The sequence below is a fragment of the Mauremys reevesii genome, unplaced genomic scaffold (assembly GCF_016161935.1).
Source record: "Mauremys reevesii isolate NIE-2019 unplaced genomic scaffold, ASM1616193v1 Contig5, whole genome shotgun sequence".
NCBI classification, from domain to species: Eukaryota; Metazoa; Chordata; order Testudines; family Geoemydidae; genus Mauremys; species Mauremys reevesii.
In genome coordinates this window covers 474,399-491,356 of record NW_024100862.1, presented here as the reverse complement: position 1 = coordinate 491,356, position 16,958 = coordinate 474,399, and positions in this window count along the sequence as shown.

Genomic DNA, 16,958 nt, shown 5'->3' with positions numbered 1-16,958 from the left:
AAGTGCCACCAAAGACCCGGAGCGCCTCCAGGTGAGTAAAAATTAAAAAGGCGCCTGTAGCCAGGGAAGGGATTCTCACTGGGCGCTGGGCCCTCTTAGGTGCGGGGCCCGATTCGGGAGAATTGGTGGAATAGGCCTAAAGCCGGCCCTGTTGAGACTCATGGCGAGACCAGGGGGAAATCGGGGGAGCCGAGAGAGCTGATCACTTGAGGGGGGCGGGGCGAATCTCCCCGGATTTCATAGCCCCGTGTGAGATGCTGAGCGAGAAAAGCGGCAGAACTAGAGAGAATTTGTATCGGGGGCGAGAGGCAAGTGGCACAAACAGGGACAGGATCCAATTAACTCCCCCCCCCTCCGGGAATTTCCTGGCTGCCCAGAGACAGTTCAAACCCCCCCCCCCCGCAACTCCGGCTTCTCCCCTCCCTGCCCGACACCCCCGTCCCCCCACAGGGACCCCCCGCCGGGCCCCGGGCTCGGCCCCCCCCCCCTCCCAGCGGGGCCGGGGCGGATCCTGCTGCAGCTCCACTGGGGCCGAGGCAGCTCCGAGGCTTCTCCCAGGTTCCCCGGGGCAGAGTCACTTTCCCGCCCGGCCCCAGCGCCCGCCCCCCCGGGGTCTCTCACTCACCGGGGGCTCCGGGCCGGGTCTGGCAGAGCCCGGGGCTGCCCAGGGGGCGGGGCCCAGCTGGAGAAAGTCCCACCCCGGCCGGGCACGGAGGGGTTAATGCCGCCCCCCCGCACAGACCCGGGGAGCAGCAGCTGCTCAACCCGGGCCCGCCTCCCACAGAAGCGGCAGTAGCATCCCGGTTCTCCCACCCCCGCCGGAGCTCGTATGGAGCATGCGTAATTTCAGCTGCTGAAACCCTCCCTTCTCTGGGCAGGAGAGGGCAGAAGCGCCCCCGGGGCAGGCTGGGAAATGTAGTTCCTGACTCTCCGAGTTGCGTTTCCCGTCTCTGGGCATGCGCACATCGGGGACTGGGGCGGAGTGCGATGAGCTGCTGGGTGAGCGCCGCGCTGCTGCTGCTCCATTGTGACGTGGGAGCCCGGGCGGAGCAGGAGGGTCTGTGCCGGGGAGACCTTCATTAACCCCCCCGTGCCCGGCCCGGGCCCTGCTCCCGCTGGAGCCGCCCTGGGGCCGCCCCGGGTTGTGTCCGCCCCGCTGCGGAGCTGCAGCCTCCAGGTACCGGAGCGAGCCCCGGGGGCGGGGCGGGGCGGGGCCGGGCGGTGACTCTGCCCCAGTGTCCTGGGGAGGACCCGCCATCTCGCAGCGCCGGGATCTGCTGCTTGTGGGGTAGCGCCCGCGGGAGCCCAGCGCCCCCCGGGCCCGGCCAGGCTCTGCCCTGGGGCCCCATGGGAGGTCCCGAGGGGCGGAGACCAGCCCCACTGGGTTCCCTGCGTGGGGCCGGGCGGGGGCTGCCTGGCGGGTGGAGAGCTGGGAAAAGGGGGGGGGTGGAAAATGTTTGTGCAGCCCGGACATGGCCGGGGGAGGAGAAGAACAGGTGACTCCCGAGGACCGGGGACCCACACGGGGGGGAGGGGGCTAAGATACCCTCGAATTTACTGCTGCACCCTCCCGTGGGGACCCCCCCTCCTCTCCCGTCCTGACCCCTTTCTCTCTAGAGAGCAACGAGCAACATCCAGGGTGACCCCCCCTTCCCTCAAATCCCTGAGAAGTTCCCTGTTCTCCTCCCCCGATTGTGCCGCATTTTCTCTCCGCTTTGCTAGTGTCCAGTTCAAATCTCAGGTTTGGGGTGTTCCCCCCCCCCCCCCACTTTTACCTGCAGTGATGTATCCTTGTTTAGGTGGGAAATGGTTCCCCTGAGTGATTTTTGAACTGGGAAGACAGTTAATGGGCAGAGGCTGGGAGAGCCCTGAGACAGGGATATCTCTGGGCTGGGCTTGGTTGTGGGGAGGGGGAGGCACTCTCTGCTGGCAACAGGACATGGAAAGGCCCAGGAAGGAAGAGAGGTGCAAGCGTCCCCCCCCTGGAGATGCCCTGCCCCAGGTTTCCCAGTCCAGCCCAGTTCATCTCCCCCTGCCATCACCTGCTAGTCACATACCCAGACCTCACTGCCAGCCCCTCCCCACAGTCAGTGACCTCACTCCAGCCCCACTCCTTTCCCTGTGAAAATCACATCACCCAGGGCTCCCTGCTGGCCATGTGAATGTGAGGCAAGAAGAATCCATCTCATTTTGTTGTTGATTGAATATCACTGTATAATCCCCTCAAATTTCCCCTCTTTTCTCCTGAACTGTTGAATGTTGACATAAAATCTCCGCAGATGTTGGTGCTTCTCTCTTACATTGGCAAATATTTAGTTTGTGCCCCATTTTCTCCTCAATTCTGAAATACTGATATCAAATTCTTGAAAATCTTCCTGCTTTTCTCTCCAGGTGTGTGACTGAGATCAGGACTCTTATACTGAGCGTGGTGCAGGTCTTGCCTGAGATCAGGTCCCCCAGTGTGCTGGGCACTGCACAAACCTTGACCGAGTTTGGGGCACTGGTTGTGCCAGGAACTGCACAGACCCCTGCAGAGAGCAGAGACCTTGTTGTGCTGGGTGCTACAGTGACCCTGACTGAGCTCCAGGCCCCTGTTGTGCCAGGCCCTGCATCAACACCAAGTGAAATCAGGCTCCCATTGTGCCAGGTGCTGCAGAGACAGCAAACAAAAGCAGGGACCTTGTTCCTGGAGCAGCAGAGACCCCAAGTGAGATCTGGGTCCTGTTCTGCCAGGTGCTGCAGAGACCCCAACTGAGATTTTTGCCCAGGTTGTGCTGGGCACTGCAGAGACCTCACAGACAGCAGGCCACCCATTGTGCCAGGTTAAACTGAGACCTGGACCGAGATCATGGCCCCCCTTGTGCCGGGCAGCACATGACTGCAGCCCAGATTGCTTCCTCCATTGTGCTGGGCACTTCAGAGACCTTGACTGACATCTGTGTCCATGTTGGGCCTGGCACTGCACTGACCCTGACCCAGATCACGTCGCACCACTGTACTGGGCACTGCACAGACCCTGACAGAGATCCTGGCCCCACATTTTCCCAATTGCTGCAGGACCCCAAACAAAATCAGGGATCCTGTAATGCTGGGAGTTGCAGAGCGCCCGAATGAGATCAGGCCCCTGTTGTGCACGGCTCTGCACAGACCATGGTTAGGATCCCCATTGTGACAGATGCTGAACAGACACCAAGGGTATCTCAACTCTACCATTAAAAACCTCCAGCTGGCCCATGCCAGGTGACTCAGGCTCACAGGGCTCAGGCGAAGGGGCTGTTTAATTGCAGTGTAAATGTCTGGGCTCGGCCTGGAGCCAGGCTGTAGGACCCTGCGAGGTGGGAGGGTGCCAGACCTTGGGCTGCATCCCAAGCGGGAACATCTACACCACAATTAAACAGCCCCACAGCCTGAGCCATGTGAGCCCAAGTCAGCAGGCACGGGCCAGCTGCCGGTGTCTGACTGCAGTGTAGACATGCCCACAGTGACAGAGAGGCAGGACCGGCTCTAGGCACCAGCAAAACAAGCACTTACTTGGGGCGGCACATTTCCAGGGGCGGCAACCTAGAGCAGGCCCTGGGTAGGAGCCCTGTAGCAGAAGAAGCTGTGCATGTTAACGGTGAAGGTGTCCCTGAACTCGAAGTAATAAGCCAGCATCACGGTCCCTGCCAGGATCACCATCGGGAAGTAAAGCTGGTGAGCCCAGAGGGCACAGGCACTCTGGCTCCGGCGGCCACGGCAGCCCCCCTCCCTGTCTGTGTGCTCCGCCTGCTCCCCAGCAGCATCCACTGGGGGAGGAGGCAGCTAGTCCCAGCCAGCAGTGGCGGTGGCGCCTGGACACAGGCTGAAGCATGTGGGAAGCGCAGGAGGCTGGTTAGTTCCCGGCAGCGGCTCGGCTCGTGGGCTAACGCCGGGTAGCTGCACGAGCACGGTCCTGGCACAAGCCCATGTCCATGGGAGGCTCCTGTCAGGCGGCTGCACCCGGGCCCAGGCTTGTGCACGGGGGGAGCAGGCTGTGGCTAGACCCGGGCAGCAGCTCCAGCTCCATCCAGGCACATGCAAGGAGAGGCGGGTCCCCTCCCTGGAGCAGCCCCTGGCCGCTGGAGCAGGGAGCCCGGCTGAGAAGTGGATCCCAGGGTTCCCCTCTCCAGTGGCTCTGGGGCCCCAGCGTTCGAGCCAAGCCAAGCCAAGCCCGCCCCTGGGCAGGTGCCTGACGCCTCTGCCCAGCACCTGCCTCCCGCAGGAGGGAGGGGGGCGGTAATCCCAGTCACTCTGAGCCCACCAGCTCAGCCTGCATGAGCCCGGCTCCGGGCAGGCAACACAGCCGCCGCTCCTGGGCTGCCAAATCCGCCATCCTTTCCCCTCTTAGGATTTTGTGTCTTTGTCCAAACAGCTGGAGCAATAATTTCCCCTGCTGAGCAGCCTTGTGCACAGCCTCTACCGCCGCCTCCTCCACTCTAGCTACTTGCTAGACTTGGCGGTGCAGAGCTGTTCTCCACGCCAGCGATGCCAGCCCAGGAGAAACACACGCACGCTGTCAGACTCCTCCTCATCTGCTTTAACCTCGCTTTACAAATTGCTGCATGGGGATTCCAGGGAGTTTAGCAAAGGGCGCCTCCCCCGCCCCCAACCCTGCCCAAAACTTTGCCCTATTGCAGTTTTTTTGCAAAACAAGCACATTGATGCTGCCTCTTTAGTGCCAACGCTGGGTGCAGCTCGCGATCAGCAGGCAGTGGGCAGCTTCCTAGAGGACCCTTGAGACAGTCCCACCTGGAGCACTCCAGTGGGCAATGAGAGGGAGGGAGAGCCTCAGAATGGACTGAAAGCTCCCCAGAGGCTATTTCACCACCAGGCTTATCAAATTTTAGTTTAGTTAACAAGGTTGGACTATAAGAGGCTGATCCCAAACCCACAGAAGTCGGCAGCCCTCTTTTCATTGTCTTTAGTGAGCCTCTGATCAGACCCTAAGCACACACTTTCTATGCTCTGCTTCTTATGTGAAAACAACGTCATTCCCAGGGCAAATATTTAATGAGATGAGGATTAAGAATGTTTAAATTTCTAATAAATGCTCAGAAACCACAATATATTTCTCAATAGTACTATAACAAGTACTAGAACAGCAGTACAATGATTAAATGCTTTTGCTGTGTTCTTTAAATGCTTTATATGTATATTTCCTTCATATAAGCTGCTCCAGCACATGAATAAGATCTTACCTGAAAGAGGACAATATATATTTAACTTTGATAAAATAAAACAAATAAATACTCCATCCTTTGGGGAATCACACTTACATATAAATGGAAAAAGGAGTCTTATTTAAAAATGCAAGCATTTTAAAGATTAAACAAAAAATGGTAAATTATTTTACAGATGTACCGAAGTTATGCTCTGAGATCAGAGCTCCAAAAAATAAATACAGATAACAAGTAACTTTCAGATTGTGCCCAAAAGGACAAAAGCCAGAGACTGTAGTCAAAAAGCTCAAATGGTCTTTTACAAGGCCACACTGTTAACCTTAAATCCATTTAAACTTTACTTGGCTTTGTTACTACAATCAATCAGTCTGATCTCAGTTGTGAACCAGATTTGACAGTTGTTTTTTCCCTCTCCTGCCAGAGCAAAGGAACCTCTGCAGATTTTGTGTGTGCTTCACCTTTTTTCCTGTGCCATACTAACAAGAAATACTCCCTACAGAAGGACTGGCTTAGCATAGCATGGAAATGTGGCACTGGAACAGCAATAGGTTTGGCAGGTTCTGTCACTTTGGTAAAGAAAGTGCCGAATAGGAGAATATATTTAGAAAATGGGGAAGATTATTCTTTCAAACACACATACAGCTTTGAGAAAAGTCAGATTCACTTATACTGAAAAGTTGGACTCAGAATGTAAATTATTCACAGTTGATTAGACCAAGACAAGCATTTCTCAAACATTTCTCAATGCTTAAAATTAAATGAGTACACTAGTAGGAAATTGTTTTATTTCACTAACTACAAATTGTCTGTTTTCATAAACAGTCAAAAAACAAAAACAAAACAAAAAAAATAGCAAAGTGCAAACGTGTAAAAGCCAAAAAAAAAAGGAGGGGGGGAGCCAACATTTTTTTTGCTTGGGGCGGCAAAAAACTTAGAGCCGGCCCTGCAGAGAGGCCTTGCCACAAAAGACTCAAAGGCTAATAAGCCAATGGTGGGAGGTGACTCTCCATTTTACAGATGGGGGAACTGAAGCTCAGAGAGCTGAAGTAATTTGCTCACGTTTGCATGGAGAATTTGGGGCAAAACTGGGAACTAAACCTAGATTGTTTGAATTCTTGCCTCTCCCCTTTACCCCAAGCCCAGTGTTGTTTTGGTCTGTGTTTACCTTGCACTGGCTTCCAAGGGAGGCTGTGGAATTTCCTTCATTGGAGGTTTTTAAGACCAGGTTAGAGATACGCCAGTCTGCGAATGTCTAGGGATACTTGGTCCTGCCTCAGCACAGGAGGCTGAAGGAGATGACCTCTCAGGATCCCTTCCAGGCCTACAATGAAATCTCTTTTGTGCTGTGTCCTGTTCTACGCTGAGCTGCTTTGCATGGTGCCATTTGTAAGACTGATGCATCATGTTGTGTTGCAGTTTTATGGTACGTTGTTTTGCCTCAGCGTGTTTGGTCCGTGTGTTGTGTTGGTTTGAGTTGAGCTATTTTCCATGGTGTAATTTTGTTCTAGGATGTTGTAGTTTGCATCATGTTGCTTTCTTTTCTTTTTTTGTTGTGGGGAGGAATAGCTCAGTGGTTTGAGCATTGGCCTGCTAAAGCCAGGGTTGTGAGTTCAGTCCTTGAGAGGGCCACTTAAGGATCTGGGGCAAAAATCAGTACTTGGTCCTGCTAGTGAAGGCAGGTGTCGGGACTCAATGACCTTTCAAGATCCGTTCTAGGAGATAGGTAATTATTTACTTATTTTATTGTCACTTTATGCTGTGGAGTGTAGGTTGTGTGGTTTTTTTGGGGTGGCTTTTATTCTGTATTAATATGTTGGGACCAACATGGCTACAACAACTCTTTTCCCTTTGTACCCCCTCCCACTCTCACCCTCCCTCAGCTGAGACTGTCCCATATGATGGGAGAATAAGGGTTCAATCCTGTAACTGGATTGGGTCTCACCAGCACTGATGGGAGTGAAAGCCTGTGTGCATTAATGACAGCAGCAGCTCTGGGACTCGACACATAGGGAGAAGAGATGGGAAGAGCAGCTTATGTTTGTGCTGGGTGTGAGTTACTCATATGGGAATTCTGCACCACTGCGTACGAACAGAATTCACGTCCAGCGCAGAATTTCTGGGGTTTTTTTTGCATGAAGAAAATAAATTCTACCTGAGAAGTGCTGCAGTTCTGTCTTTGACCCACCCTGTCGCACCAGCTGGGTTGATCTTGGTGGGAAATTGTTGCCCCGAGCTATACCCCAAATGGGAAGAGAGTTAGTGGGTGCAACTTGGAAGAGTCCTCAGACGTGGCTGCCTCTGGGGGTGGGGAGAGGGTGGTCATTCTCTACTCGGAGGGTGTGGAAAGGGCACAGGAGGAGCAAGTGTCCCCTATGGAGACTGCCGAGCCCCAGGTTATCCAATCCCAGACGCTTCTTCCCCCACCATACCCCAAACCTCTTCACCCCTCCAACCATCAGTTGCCAGGCTTCCCTCGCTGCTACCCCTTCCTGACGGGCAGAGACCCTCTGAGCCAGTCATGTGTCAGGGCTCAACCCTCTGGCTGAGGCCTCAGGGCACTTTCTTCCCCTCTCGGGGTACCATGCCACAGGGGCCCCACAAATCTACATTGCTTAAGCATGGCTTCAGCCCCGGGTGGTGGGGCTCAGGGCCCTGGACTTCAGCCCCATGCGCTGGGACTTCAGCTTTCTGCCCTGGGCCTCAGTGAGTCTAATGCCGGCCTTGCTTGGCAGCCCTCCTGAAACCTGCTAGTGGCCCCCCAGGGGGCCCCTGACCCCTGGTTGAGAGTCACTGCCTTACATCACGAATCACAGCAATGTTCAGGTCACTGCCAGTCATAGAGTCATAGAATATCAGGGTTGGAAGAGACCTCAGGAGGTATCTAGTCCAACCCCCTGCAACTAGTCAGATATTAACCCAGGCACCAACTCACAAGCATTCAATAAAGTGTAAACACATTCTTACAATTCTAATACCTGTTTTAACAATACTAACACAGGTGAGGCAGACTGATACCAGCGATGTGTTTGTCCATGTTCAGTTAAGACATGGGGAGCTTTTGCAAGAGCTAACACCTCATCTGCCAGTGTCACAGGCAGGATGGGCAGGGATGGTGTCTCTAGCCTCTTTGCCAGAGGCTAGGAATGGGTGACAGGGGATGGATCACTTGATGATTACCTGTTCTGTTCTTTCCCTCTGAAGCACCTGGCATTGGTCACTGAGTTAGATGGACCATTGGTCTGAGGCAGTGGGCCCTTCTTATGTTCACAGTCTCTTTCAGGAGTATCTACTCATTTGGACTCACTGGGGAGCCACAGAAAGAAACAAGGTGTGCTGAGGCAAGAAGGCCCAGTCTCAGAGCCCCCGGGGTCATACTTGCCAAAAGCCAAAAGTAGACCCAGCCCATGAAAGCACCACTCCCAGGAGAGACTGTATAAAGACTGGAGCATCAAACAACTTAGTTAACCTGAGACAGCTGCCTTGGGGCCAATGACAGGGAGAATCCCGAAAGTGACTCCTTTGATTCTGCTCTTCTCTGGCCTTTGGTTCATAGAATCATAGAACTGGAAGGGACCTCGAGAGGTCATCTAGTCTAGTCCCCTGCCCTCAAGGCAGGACTCAGTATTATCTAGACCATCCCTGACAGGTGTTTGTCCAGCCTGCTCTTAAAAATCCCCAATGATGGAGATTCCACCCAGTGCTTAACCACTCTGACAGTTAGGAAGTTTTTTCCCTAATCGCCATCCTAAACCGCCCTTGCTGCAATTTAAAGCCATTGCTTCTAATCCTATCCTCAGAGGTTAACAACAATAATTTTTCTCCTGCATCTTTGTAACAACCTTTTATGTATTTGAAAACTATTACCATATCCCCTCTCAGTCTTCTCTTCTCCAGACTAAACAAACCCAATTTTTTCAATCTTCCCTCATAGGTCATGTTTTCTAGACCTTTAATCATTTTTGTTGCTCTTCTCTGGACTTTCTCCAGTTTGTCCACTTCTTTCCTGAAATGTGGCACCTGCAACTGGACACAGTACTCCAGTTGTGCCTGTAGAGCAGAAGAATGACTTCTCGTGTCTTGCTTAAAATACTCCTGCTAATATATTCCAGAATGATGCTTGCTTGCTTTCTTTCTTTTTTTGCAACAGTGTTACAATGTTGACTCATATTTAGCTTGTGATCCACTATGACCCCCAGATCCCTTTCTGCAGCACTCCTTCCTAGGCAGTCATCTCCCATTGTATGTGTGCAACTGATTGTTCCTTCGTAAGTGGTGTACTTTGGATTTGTCCTTATTGAATTTCATCCTATTTACTTCAGACCATTTCTCCAGTTTCTCCAGATCATTTTGAATTTTAATCCTATCCTCCAAAGCACTTGCAACCCCTTCCAGGTTGGTATCATCTGCAAACTTGATAAGTGTAACAGAGACTGTTCCTGGGAGGGTTTCACCATGTGTCAGAGGGGTTACACCCTGGTGGGAGGGGCTAGGCCTGTACTGGAATAAGGTCACTCTGTACTTCACAGTGTGGCAGAACCAGAATGTCCATTAGCAGGGGAAAATCCTGGGGGAAATTGGCATGTGGAATGGATGAAAGCCCCATCTGAAATCTCTCACGTTGCCCTTCTCGTCCTGTCAGGCTACAGAATAACGTCCACGTTTGCTTCAGATCATCCCATCCTCCCAGGGGGAAGGAAATGGCTGCAATGGAGCTGGCTCAGGTAAGGGATTATCAGGGAGCTGGTGGTGGGCTCTGCTTGGAGGGAGAGGAGCAGTAAAGGCATAGGAATGTGGTAGCTGCTACAGGTGGTGGGAAGCAGGAAATAACAGGATGTGACAAACCTGCTGAGACTTGTGTAATCTAGGGTGTGATGGGTTGTCACCCCGGGATGCAGTCTGGGGAGCTTCTGGGAACCGCTGTGCCTGCTAACCCTCAAGCTGGGCTGGCCCTTCTCACACTGCTTTGCAGGAGATTCAGCCAGCCTCTCCAGGCCCTGTTATCATCCAACATGACAGCAGGTGGCGCCATGCACCCAACTAAGCTACCTGAGTGCTTTACCTAAGCCACTCAAGGGCAGATAGATGACAACAGCTAATTTTCCAGCTCCCCAACCTTGCACACTTGCTGAAGTATAAATTCAGCATTATACCTGTCAAGGTTCCCTCCCCTACTCTGAACTTTAGCGTCCAAAAGGTGGGGACCTGCATGTACCCTTCTAAGCTTAATTTCTAGCTTAGATCTGATAGCGCTGCCACCAACCAAAAATATAGTGTTTTGGTACACTTTCCATTCCCCCCAAACCTTCCCTGGGGAATCCAAGGCCCAAACCCCTTGGGTCTTAACACAAGGAGAAATTAACCATTCCCCCTCCTTTTCCCCCCATACTTTCCCCTCCCTGGGTTGCCTTGAGAGGCTTTACACAGATCCAAAACTCCTTGGATCTTAAAACAAAGAAAATCAATCAGGTTCTTATAAAGAAAGCTTTTAATTAAAGAAAAAGAAAAGGTAAAAATTATCTCTGTAAAATCAGGATGAAAAATGCTTACAGGGTATTTAAATTTATATAGCCAGAGAAATCCCCCTTAGCCTCAGGTTCAAAGTTACAGCAAACAGAGGTAAAAATCCTTCCAGCAAAAGAAACATTTACAGGTTGAGAAAACAAACAGAAGACTAACACTCCTTCCTGACTAGGTACTTACAAATTTAAAACATGAGACTGATTCAGAAAGATTTGGAGAGCCTGGATGGACGTCTGGTCCCTCTCATGTCCTGAGAGCGAACAACCCCCAAACAAAGAACACAAAACAAAAACTTCCCTCCACCAAGATTTGAAAGTATCTTGTCCCTTCATTGGTCCTCTGGTCAGGTGTCAGCCAGGTTTACTGAGCTTCTTAACCCTTTACAGGTAAAAGAGACATTAACCTTTAACTATCTGTTTATGACGATACCATCTTATAGTGCACGGGGATCTCTATAATGTAAGCTCATTAATATAATTCACCTTCCCCTCAGTATGGGACGGATATGCACAACAAGCTTGTGCTAACCAAGCTGAGATTTTCCCCAGGCACTTCACTCAAAATACACTGATTAAGATAAAGCATAAAACAATTTTATTAACTGCAGAAAGATCAATTTTAAGTGATTATTGTTAGAAGAAAAAAGGAGCAGGTTGACCCAGAGGCGGATATGAGTACAGGCTTCTTTATTGTGATACTTGTTCCCCTCAACCCAATTGTCAAGTAAGCACTGGATTAGTTACATCACACTCCTTTTATCTAAGTTAGTATGTAAGCACCTACATCTGTTACAGCACCCCAAAACCCCTCATTAAGTAATAGAAACAACCATACCATTAGATATCCCAGCATATCAAAGAATTAGGCATGTCATACAGGCATTTTTACCTTGAAAATACAGTTATTTGCAATGATGTGTTGCTACAAATTTCCCTAATCAGGAGTTCTCAGGGGACGTAGGAAGGGGCAATGAGCAAATAACCAAAAACTCAAACTAAGCCTAACCTACTAAATGGATAGAATTTGAATTAGCAATTTCTCACCCTGACTGATGGTACAAGCCGTCCCCCAAGTTTCCATACACAAGCTAGAAATCCCTTTACCCTGGGACCAACACTTCCTCCACTTCAGATTTTGTTCCTCAGATGTTTCCAGGAGTTCTCTTGTGTGGGGAAAGAGGCCAAGAGATGATGTCACACCCCACCTTATGTACCTTTTCCATATGGCGGGACCCCTTTGTTCCAAACTCAGTTCCCAGTCCAGTTTGTGGAAAAATACAGGTACCAAAATGGAGTTCATTGTTATGTGGTTTGGTCACATGCCCTAGCATAACTCATAGGCTGGCTGAAACATTCACGGGAAGGCTAAGCTCTTCCACAGTCCATTGTCTTTGTTGATGAGCCATCAGCAGTGTCTGGCTTCATTGTTGTACCTGAAAGGCTAGTTCTGGGTGTTACCCAGAGTAAGCACATTTGAAATGTAGATACAGAGTCAGTATCCATAACTTCAGTACAAACATGATCCGTGCACACAAATAGGATAATCATATTCAGCACATGATGCATCTTGCACAAAATGCATCATAATTATGTCCTAATCCTATTATAATCAGATCACTATGCTGAATATGGGGTGTAGTGTTAGATAGGGCCTAATTTCAAGGCACGGGATTTGGGAATGGAATTCTCCTCTTTGTGGAACAGGAAATAACCCTCCAGCCAGGGCTGGGAAAACTTTCCAGACTCCCAGTGCCGGAGCCTGAATCTACTGACACTTCACTAGTTACCACCACCCCCAATCTTTGTGGCAACTGCAAACTTTATCCGTGATGATTTTATATTCTCTTCTAGGTCATTGATAAGAATGTTAAATAGCACATGGCCAAAAAGCAATCCTTGTGGGAATCCGCTAGAAATAAATCCACTTGACCATGGTTCCCCATTTACAATCCCAGTTTTTAATCTATTTAATGTATGCCGTGTTTATTTTGTATCATTCTAGTTTTTTAGTCAAAATATTGTGCTGAATCAAGTCATATGCCTTACAGAAGTCTAGGTATATTACATCAATAATATTAGCTGCAACCAAACTTTTGATCTCATCCAATAAGGATATCCCATTAGTTTGATAGGATCTATTTTCTCTAAACCTTTGTTAATGGGTACTAATTATATTACCTTCCTTTAATTCTTTATTAATGAAATCCAGTATCGACTGCTCCATTATTTTGCTCAGTATTGATATCAGACTGACACTCTTGTAATTAGCTGGGTCATCTCTTTTATACTTTTTAGTATTGGTACAGCATTAGCTTTATTCCAATCTTCTGGAATTTCCCCAATGTTCCAAGTCCTAATTACAATCAACATTAATACTCCACTACGCTCCTCCACCAGGTCTTTAAAAACTCTTGGATACAAGTTGTCTGGACCTACTTATTTAAACATGTGTAACTTTAATAACTGCTGTTTAACGTCCTCGTGAGTTCTTGTTGGAATGGAAAGAGTGTCGTCGTTAACGTTTTATGATATGAGTACAACATCTGTTTTTCTCCAAATCCAGGAGAGAAATATTTATTGAACACTTTTACCTCTTCTGCATTATTTTTGATAAGTCTGCCATTTTCGTCTAGTAATTCATCACTACCATTGTTAGGATTAATATACTTTTCAAAACTTCCTTATTTTCATTGATTGGTCATTGATTTCTGATAGCTTCCCTTAACAACTTTCTACAATTCTGACCTTCTAATTCAGGGGTCAGCAACCTTTCAGAAGTGGTGTGCTGAGTCTTCATTTATTCACTCTAATTTAAGGTTTCGCGTGCCAGTAATACATTTTAACATTTTTAGAAGATCTTTCTCTAAGTCTATAATATATACCTAAACTATTGTTGTATGTAAAGTAAATAAGGTTTTAAAAATGTTTAAGAAACTTCATTTAAAATTAAATTAAAATGTAGAGCCCCCCGGACTGGTGGCCAGGACCTGGGCATTGTGAGTGCCACTGAAAATCAGCTCGCATGCCGCCTTCGGCACCCGTGCCATAGGTTGCCTACCCCTGTTCTAACTTATATTCTTTACTATTGACATCCCCTTTCTTCCATGTATTTTATTTGGAGAGTGTTGGGATTCCTACCAGGGAGCCATCAGTAGGGTCCAAAGACAGCCCCATCTCCTGTATCAAGCTCTGGCTAGTAGGTATGGGATAAATGTGAAGACCCCGCCTCCGTCTATCAGCTGGGAGACACAAAGGTTCTCTCTTTCTACTCTGATGCTTCCTGGCTGCTCTAAGCAAGGTGGGGTGGGACTCTGTTAACATGTGCCTCCCGGAACTTCCATTTACCTGGTGCTGCTGTTCCGTGAATAGTGGGGTTGTGACTGGGACAGCAGGTACTGAGTGTTGGACTCTTCTTCTTTCAGGATTTGGTGACTTTTGAGGAGGTGGCTGTGTATTTCACCAAGGGGGAATGGGCACTGCTGAACCCCACTCAGAGAGCCCTCTACAGAGATGTCATGCAGGAGAACTATGAGACGGTGGTCTTGCTGGGTAAGAAGTCCTGTCCCCTTGGTTATTAGAAGCTGTGGGGTCGCTAAAGAACCTGAGTAGTAATAACTTTACACCTTCATTAATCACACAAGTTTTGACAAGTTTTCTTGCCCACCTTTTTTGCCTTATCTCCCACCCACTAGTATAATTTTTGGACATTTGCCTTTTTTGGTGCCGACAGTCATTTTAAAATTGCATTGAATGTATCCTTATTGGCTACATTAGTAACTACATTAATCACTGTAGATTTCATGCCTTTTCCTCATTTAAAGAGGAAAATAGGCTGCCTGTAGAATTCTAAATTGAGTAAATAGATGTGTGACAGTCCGATGAGCTCCTCTTTCGGTAGGAGAGCGTATAATGTTGCCAGTCAGGACCCCACGGGTGAAGGGAGAACAGAGCTAGGGGAGGGGATGGGGGGGATTAGATAATTTTGGGGTGCCGGGACATGGGGAGGGTGTGTGCAGTGTTAGAGCTAAGAAGCAGCAGGGAGGGATGAGGTAATAAGAGACGAGAAAGGAACACAAGAAGCTCCCAGGGTGCCGGGAGGTGGTGCCGGCTGAGAGTAATTGGAAGTAGGGGAGGGAAGTGTGGAGGAAGGGCACCCAGGAAGTGGGCTGGGTGGGTCAGTGGGAGGGAGGAGAGGTTTGGGGATCTGGAGCTGTGGGGGATCCCAGACCTTTAAGCCTGAATCCCTACCCAAGCCTTGTTGCTTTAGAGCAGGGGTCTCAAACATGCGGCCCGCGGGCCGCATGCGGCCCTCGGAGCTCTTCCCTGCGGCCCGCGGAGCTCCCCCAGTTACTTCCTGTCGCCGCCAAACTCCCCTCACCCCCGCCCCCCTCCCCGAGTTATTTGCTGTGCCTCAGCTCCCCGTGCGCTGCTCCCCAATGTTTGGGGCCGGGTCTCTCCCCTGACCCCACCTGCCTCCCCACGCGCCTCCCAGTGTCTCCCGGCCCCCCCTCGCCGCCCCCTCCCCGCCCGGGAGCCTGCCCGGGAGCTCACGCTGTCTCCACTCCTCCGCTATGCCAGCTTCCGGCTTCACCCGCTGCCGCAGGGTCCTAGCGCCCCCCTCCACTAGGCCCAGGGCAGGCTGCCCTTCCTGCCCTTCTGCCCTAGTCCTGAGACTCTCCAATGCCCCGAGCCTCTCCAATGCCTCAAACCCTCACCTCAGCCCCACAGCCCTCACCCCTGCACCCACTCCTATCCCCAAACTCCGTCCCAAAGCCTGACCCCCACCCCCTGCCGCAGCCTGGAGCCTGCACCGAGCACAGAGCCTGCACTCCAGACCCCCTCCCCCACCCAAACACCAGCCCAGGGCCTGTACACCAGACCCCCATACCCACCCAAACAACCAACCAGAGCCCTATGCCGTAAAAATAAGTGCGTGTTTTTTCCTTTGTGTTAGGTGCCTTACTGAGTGTATATATTTATTAAAACTGCTTGGAAATGACTTCACAAAAAAGAACACTCATGGAAGAAAAGAGAGTTTTCCAAGACAAATGGGAGAATTTATATTTTTTCACAGAGGTAAAAGATAAAATTCAATGCCTTATTTGTCAGCAAACGATTGCTGTTCCCAAGGAGTATAACGTGCAACGGCACTATGACACGATGCACCGTGAAAAATATGATGCATTCACCGGAAAAATCCAAGAGGAAAAAGTTCAGCAACTTAAAGCAGCATTTGCCAAGCAAAGACATTTATTTTCAGGGATTAACAAGTCTAGCGAAGATTCAGTAAGAGCAAGTTTTGTGATAATAAATGATAGCTAAATCATCGCGACCTTTTACAGAAGGCTTATTCATAAAAGAATGTCTTATGAAGGCCAGTGAAATTTTATGTCCTGATAGGAAGAAAGTTTTTGAAGGCATAAGCTTGTCTGCAAATACAGTTGCCTGCAGGATAACGGATTTAGCTGATAATGTGCAAAAACAATTGATTCAAATGGCAAAAGACTTTGAAGTATTTTCAATTGCTCTTGATGAGAGTACAGATGTATCAGATACCGCACAGTGTGCAGTGTTCATTAGAGGTGTGGACTGCAATTTGAATATAACTGAAGAATTGCTAGACTTAATGCCACTGAAGGGTACCACAACGGACGTGACATATTTCAAGGATTGGAAGAGTGCATTGAAAAGCTGCGCTGCCATGGAACAAACTCGTATCTTTGGCTACGGACGGTGCGCCATCAATGTGCTCTTAAAACATTGGTGTGGTTGGATTATTGAAGACCAAACTGAACAGCCTCAATATACCAGGAATTAGCTTCACCAGTATACATTGTATTTTGCACCAAGAAGCCCTGTGTAGTAAAAGTCTACAAATGAAAGAAGTTATGGATGTAGTTGTTAAAACTGTTAATTTTATACGTGCACGAGGGCTGAATCACAGACAGTTCACTTCTTTCTAGCAAGTATGGACAGTGAATATGGGGAACTTCTGTATCACACTCAAGTTAGATGGCTGAGTCGTGGAAATGTTTTGAAGCGTTTTTTTGCACTTAAAGAGGAGATTGATTCCTTCATGAAAATGAAAAACAAGGAGGTTCCACAGCTTGCTGATTCCACTTTTATCTGCAACCTTGCTTTTCTAACAGATGTAACTGATCACCTGAATGCACTGAACTTGAAACTTCAGGGTAGAAAACAGGTGATAACACAGATGTATGACAGTATTAAGTCATTCAAA